Raw genomic sequence first — 7,637 nt, forward strand, 5'->3', positions numbered from 1 at the left:
ATGTTATGATGATTGTAGTAATAACCAAAAGGCCAAGTCTGCGGAACACCTAGTGTAAAATCTAGGATCAACCAGTAGCAGCCATGTAGTATTGCTATGGAAACAATACCAGATATGTGCCCCAGCTCATCTTGTCTCCTTCTCCAGTCCCTCCCTGAGATGTGTCTGAAATTTATCTACGCTCTGCAGGTCATGTTTCCCAGAATCAGTCTCATAATTGCCTTTTCCAGACTTTCATACTCTTCACTCCCCTTCATTCCTCTAGTATCCACAAGTAGAGACTAGCTCAAGAAAAGATGATGAGGCTCTTGCTTAGAATGGTTTTCTCTCCCCTTAGCAGTAGTGCAAACAGATGGGGTCCATGCAGGTTACAGGTATGGCATAGGCAGGGGCAATGTGGACCTCATGGCTTAAGCTGGGTGACAATGATCTGCAAACATCAAGACAGATTTATCCTGCACATCTTAGAAGCTCTACTTACTTTTTCAAAAGTATATTTAGCAGGTGGCAGACAGTAAGCTCGTTGACTGGTGTCCACTAAATGCCAGTGGTATGTAAATGTGAAGTGGTTTGGCTCTTGAAGAAATCAGCATCTCTGTCTTAACTTGTCAGTGTGGGATAGGAAGATGTACACAGAAAGTCACACAAAGGAATTCACAGGCTGTTACTTCATGAGAGCTTATCTCACTCTAATTTGTCCATATGCCAGGCTCTAACGAAACTGTCTTATTGAAAGTTTACGGGGTTGTGTCTCTTAAATCTCCATATCTATAAGTATCTCTGAAGGTTTTCCCATAGGTAGCAATAGAGTATTCAGGATCTGGGGAGGTGCTGCAGCTGCTCCATTTTATTAAAACGTGGTGATGCCTGAACAATTTGGAAGTATCTTGGTGAAAATGGCTGTAAGACCTCTTTTGCTCAACAGCAGGAACAGCCCAAGTTCTTGCCATTTTTTGTTTCTTTGGGTTTTTTTGTTTGTTTAATAGTGATTTTCTATTCTGCTTCAGGAGAACACTTGCATATCATAAATGCTATTTTGCTAGAGATTCAAACAGGGACACAGCTGAAGTGAAATCATTTGCTTCCACTATATTTCTGCTATGATAAAGGATGATCACTCAGCATACTTTTGGATTTAATTCTGCTTATCCTGTTCACACACACACAGACACAAGTACCATTTCTCCTCAGAACAATTTGTTTTGTTACATATTGTAATAATTTATCTGTCTGCTTCCTGCCAATTGGTGCATAGGCAAACACGCTTGATAGTTCACAACAGATTGTTTTCAGAAGTATTATTTTCATCAATCAGTTGTTTTACAGTGAAAATTCAGTCATGTGCTCTGGGTTTGTGTTTTCTTTTTCTTTCTTTTTAAGTGGCAGTTAATGCTGGAGCGGAAGAGCTATCAAAATATTTTCTATAGATGGACTCTGGAGGCCATGGGGTCTTTTTCATGTATTCTCTCTGAAACGGTTGAATGTGGAGTTTAAACTTGAGTTTGGCTATTGCTCAGAATGGACCTATATTTGGAAGAAATGAGAGACCTGATGGATTTGTTTTGCCCAAGGCCTCACACTTTCCTTGGAGGGACTCCAGGCCCGCCCACACACCCTTGTCTTTTCCAGTTCCTGTAGCAAGGAGAGAAAAGAAACCATTTGGAGCCAGATTCTCCCACCCTTACACACACTGACTAGTACCCAATCTCTCAAGCCATCCCAGTGACAGCATTGAGACTATTTAAGGTGCTGTACACAGACAATAAAAGCAGGATTACCAAAACCTCTGTGGGCTTGGTTTTTTTACTGTCTTCGTCACAGTCAGCATATATGGCTGAGGTAGGCTTCAGTGAAGCGACACTTTGAAAGTAATGAATTTGACTATGTGAACTTTTAAGAAGTATGAATAGTTTTCCAAAGGAGGCAAATCTTTCCCTCCTTACTCAGGCAAAATCTGCCTCAGGATGCCCATGTCTTACACTCCCCTCTAAGGAGGATCAAATTCTTCTCTTCTGATTCAGTGTAGTAACAAAGCAAAAGCCTTCAGGGCTATATCCTCATGAGGTACACTGGTCATGCTGCTCTTCTAATAGCCATTCTTTCATTTCCTCAGAGTAGCCAAGAAGTACCTCATACTCCTGTCAGTTTAAGGCAGGGTTGATGAAGAAGGCAGTGTTGGGGCCTCTCTATGAAAATAATGGCACAGTGGAAAAAGCACCAACCAGTAAAAATATGTCTTTTTGTCAGATTGCATTTCAGCAGATTCACATTAATCTTGCACAAGAAGGCTCCAAAGCCAAGTAAAACACATCTTGTGACTTGAAACTGAACTGATGAACTCCCCATGGGTCCTTTGCTTATCCTGATAAACTTATTTTTCCTAGATGGAGTGCATTTAGAGCAAAATAGTGTATGTTATTAAATCTGTATTGTGTTGTACTGTTATATGTGGGAGAGTTAGTAAATTCATTTAGTGGGTTTGGACTGGTTTGTCTTTTGGCTAACCAAGTCTGTCCTCTACCAATTTTGGTCCACCTTCAAGGCTCCAGCTGCTTCACTGTTTCCCTGCAGATTTATTAGGGATGCCAGGGGTACCACTGTGTAAGGAGAATACAGAGTTATGCAATGTAGGGATTTTGGCAACACAGGAAGAAGAAATTTAGGCAGGCCTCCCACCCACTCCCATGAGAAATAGTATTGTATTACAAGGCAGAGCTGCCATCCTCAGAAAGACCTTCTCGATCAGTTCCTTCTGGTTCCTTTAACATTTTGACCTTTATACTACCTGATGAACATAATCCTTACTTAACCAGCTGAAGAAATAACAGAGGTGAAAAAAAAAAAAGGAAAGAAAAAAAAAAAGAGAGACAGATCAAAAAAGAGAAAAGAGAGATATTCCAAGAGAGGAAATTTCATTACACTCAATCTCCTTTGCCACTGCTGGTCCATGAAGGAAAGGAAAAAACAAACAAATAAGCAACAAACAAAACAAAACAAAAAAAAAAAGGGAAAAGCAAACTTCCATGGACATGACAGATTATTCCTGAATAAACCCGAAATGCGAAGTTCAACACTCGTGAAGCTCACCCTGCACTCATCACTGAAAAGTCAGAACCTGCCCAGTAAATCACAGCCATCAATAAACCACTCACAAAACATGTAACATGACTGCTTGAGGAAGAAAATGAAGCTGCTAGGAAAAACCCTCCAGTAGTTTCTCCTTACACATGTACTGCAAACCAGAAGGTTCTCTGGAGCCTGCTTCCATAGATATCCTACAGCATGGAGAAATTCCAGCTGGCAAAGAAACAGCAGGGTATATCCATACATGCCTGGTAATCTCCACCGCGACTAATCAGGAGTTTATACGTGGGCTTTGAGATTTGGTTAGAGGACATTACTGCGCAGCGTTCTTCAGCTGGCGCATGATCAGAGGCTGGCAGAAAGAGTTACTGACTGTGTCGTGTTAAATATACATTGACTTTGGGTAACACTGGTGGCTGAGGCCCAAAGTGAAAGCAAATCGCTGGCACTCGCTCCCACCACAAGAATTCCTCAGGGGAAAGAGAGTCAGACTAGAAAAGGAGCCTGGCTGACAACTGGCACAGCAAGGGGACAAGGAATGGAAAGGACTGGTGGATAGGCCTAAAATGTGTTTGCTTTGCATATGCTGTTTCCTTGTATTTGAGAAGCATTTCTGTCTGAAAGAGAACTTTTTAGCATAAAGGAGGAATGTTCATACCTATAAGTGCAGAGGAGTCAAAGTCAGTTAAGATTTTTTAACTGTGCCTGAGGAGTGTTAGCCTTATATAATAAGGCATTTACTTTCATCATAGGGTGCAAGGGTTAGAGATTAGAAAAGGGGTCTTTTGGCAAAATTTTTTTACATGATATGTAGGAAAGCCAACGACAGAAAGCCAGTGGCATCTTGGCTTGTATAAGGAATAGTGTGGCCAGCAGGACTGGGATGTAATTCTTTGATATTATTTTCCCAAGGATTTGAGTGGAATTTCAGCCACGAAAGGACCTTCTTAACCTTAAACCTGGCCCTTGCTGAAGTCAGTTAAGACCTGGCAAAATGGTTACATTTGTGTAAAAGAGTTGACAACTGCCACTTAATGTTTCCAAACCAAATCTCCCATAAACAACCAGAAGCATTAGTCTCAAGGTATGTCTTTCACAAAATTGCCCTTAAGATTTAAATATAAAATGTAGCACATAAGACCTGTCAAGTGCAGTAACTAGAAAAATCCTCCAGTTTGGAAGTCCAGTATCTGAATTGGCTGCTTTTTGACAATTTTAGATACCATTTACAATTATGTGGCCTATTTCAGTTGTTGCTGAAGTTATAGAGTTTGAGCACAGTGTACAATAGAGCAGGATATGCTGTTGAATTTAGTAAAAACAATTTGACTGCTCCCACTTACAGACAGCAAAATTTCTATTGACTAGGCTACTAGCTAAAATGTGAAAGTAGAAATAAAGGATCCATTTACAGTCCTATCATTTTGCATTTAATACTTTCCTCTTACGTTTACTGACAGAGGAAATCCGCAACTATCAGTACCACAGAAATATTCCTTGAAGTGGTAGACTGGCAGACTTTAATCACTGACATAAAGAGACAATTAAAATGATCTCATAGAAGGAAAATATCTATTAGTTTGTTAATTAACAAATGCTGTCTTTCAAGAACATGTCACAAGATGACACAGAGGATCACTGCCATGTTTTGTACAAATGTTAGAAACATTCTCAACAGAACCTGTAAAGAAAAAGAAAAAAAAAAGCCTGTTTTTAAGTATTTCCTGAATGAATCCCAAAACTGATGGGTTAGAAATGGAATGTGTGTTGGATGATGATATGAATTTTGTACAGTGTTTAAGGCTTGTACTTCAGACATTTCAATTTGTATCTGACTCTAGCATTAGTTCATATTGGTTTAAATCTGAGTAAACAAAATTATTTCACTCGACTCTTTTGTCTCTAATGTCCTACAAAGGCAGGCTTTGTAACCAAATCCAAATTTTAACCCTCTTTAAGAAACTTTGTGTGAGCTGCAGGGAGCTTTGAGTGGGAAGGAGTTTCATAAATGAAATTTCAAATACTGATCTTTAGCCCTAGGCAGGAAACAAGCTAAAGGTGACCAGAATGGGCTTTCTATTACAAATGTATCATCCAATTGTGCTATCATGCCTGGACACAGTTTGGTAATAATTCCTCCCCATGTCTAATGTGGTAATGGCCTGATATTGCCAGTTTGGGTTGTGGGCAAAGCATTCAAGCCTATTTTCTCAGTGCCTTGTGATACAACATTAGTTTCTACGTTGATGTCTTATTTGCTTAAATGAGTTAAAGATAGATAAAAAAACAAAATTTGAGTGGAGAAAATTGACTTTCTTGACACTTCTCTTCATGAACCAGACTGAACACCTGAAGCAAAGAAACAGTGATGTCTTCATATAGAAAATGAGAGAACACATCACTCTTTACCACTTAAATGGCAAAGACTGGCTGTACAAAGACTTTCCTGATCAATTTCTGCAAACCACTCTTTGTATTTGAGCAGTTTATAGGGGCTGACTAACAGACAGAGAAACTAAAGTTATGACAGGATTGTTGGGGCCAGTAAGATTCCCACTGATGGCTTAGTTCAGTACCCTAAGCTGATATAAAATGGTATTGCACCACCAGTTTCAAAAGCCATGCTACACAACTTACTATGTTGCCTGAGAACAGAAGGGAAGTTCGTTCAGGTTTTATGTCTCTAATTTATCAGTTCTGAGATTATGGAATCCTATTCATATCTGTGTTCAAGACAGATTAAGATAAATTATATCATTTAGGAAATGTGAGGAAAGGAGAATATTTTATGTAAAGAACTCAACTTATAGAAATGAGGAAGAATGTACTCCTGTAGCTGAGGAACCGACAAGACCTAGCAAGAACTGTTTTGCTCTGAATTCCTCCTACAATGCCATCACAGAGTCTTCTGCTATCAATTTTTCTCCAGAGAAACAGATTCAGCATTTGTCACATTACCAGACTTCCACCCTCAGTATAGAAGTTGTGATTTTTGGCATGACTTTAGAATCTTTCACTAGCAAGATCTCTCTAGATGAAGCTAACACATCTTGAAGATTAAAATCTTTATCACATAACCCATTTCTCCATGGCACCTATGTTATTTCACAGTACTGGTCAGAGAAAGAGAGGGGCAAACGGACAACAGGTGAGTGTGAGACAGAGTCCTAGATCTATGTTAGTCCTCCATAACAATTCTGCTATGCTTGAAGCAGAGCAAGGGCTGAGCTCTAACACTGAACTCAGAAACTGCTCTTCCATAGAGATGGAGTGGAAGAACATCTGCAGTGCATTTCCTGTCCCTCATGCCCTAAGCTTAACCCATGGTTCTTCCTCACCAAAAAATAATATATATACTTTGGTCTTTCCTATCTCCTTCTAAGACAAGCTGAGGCTAAAAGGGAACTATAGTATTTCAATAAGTTTCTTTGAGCAATGGAAAAAGTAGGGCAAAAGAGAAAAGTGCTGAAGAGAGCACAAGGACTCACTCATGTACCAAAATACCTGTGGACTGAATGTTACCCTGAAAGCGGAATCAAAAGATAGAAATGCTTTTCCACACTCTGACTAAAAGAGAACAGGAAGTTGTACAGGGAGACCAGTGGGTGCAGTCTACCTTGACCTTAGTAAGGCTGTTGACACTGTCTCCCATAACATCCTTGTGAGTAAGCTCAGGAGGTGTGGGATAGAAGAACAGACAGTGAGATGGATTAGGAACTGGTTACACAATAGAGTGCAAAGAGTGGCAATCAGTGATGCCACTGGCACAGCCGGAGACCTGTAAGTAGTGGAGTGCCCCAGGGATCAGTGCTGGGTCCAATCCTGTTCTGCATCTTTATCAATGACATTGATGAGGGGAGAGAGTGTCTGCTCAGCAAGTTTGCTGATGATGCCAAACTGGGAGGCTTGGCTGATACACTGAAGGCTGTGTTACCATTCAGCGAGCTTGGACAGGTTGGAGAGCTGGGCAGAGAGGGACCTAATGAGGTTGAACAAGGATAAGTGCAGAGTCGTTCACCTGGAAAGGAAGAATAAACTGCACCAGTACAGGTTAGAAGGTGATGTGCTAGAGAGCAGCCCCATGGAGAAGGACCTTGGAGTCCTGGTGGACAAGAAGTTCTCCAAGGGACAGCAGGGTGCCCTTGTGGCCAAGAAGGCCAATGGTATCCTGGGGTGCATTAAGAACAGTTTGTGCAGCAGATTGAAGGAGGTTTCCCTCCCCCTTTACTCTGACCTAGTGAGGCCCCACCTTGAATATTGCATCCAGTTCTGGGTTCCCCAGTTCAAGAGAGACAGGGATCTACTTGATGGAGTCCAGTGGAGGGCTACAAGGATGATTGAGGGACTGGAGCACTGCTTTATGAGGAAAGGATGAGAGACCTGGGGCTTTTTAATCTGGAGAAGAGAAGACTGAGAGGGGATCTACTAAATGTATGTAAATATATGAGGATTGGGTGTCAGGAAGGAAAGGACAGCCTCTTCTCACTTGTGCTGTGTGATAGGACAAAGGGAAATGGATGTAAACTACAGCACAGGAAGTTCCTCCACCTGCT

This window comes from Indicator indicator, chromosome 14, assembly GCF_027791375.1.
Source record: "Indicator indicator isolate 239-I01 chromosome 14, UM_Iind_1.1, whole genome shotgun sequence".
NCBI lineage: Eukaryota > Metazoa > Chordata > Aves > Piciformes > Indicatoridae > Indicator > Indicator indicator.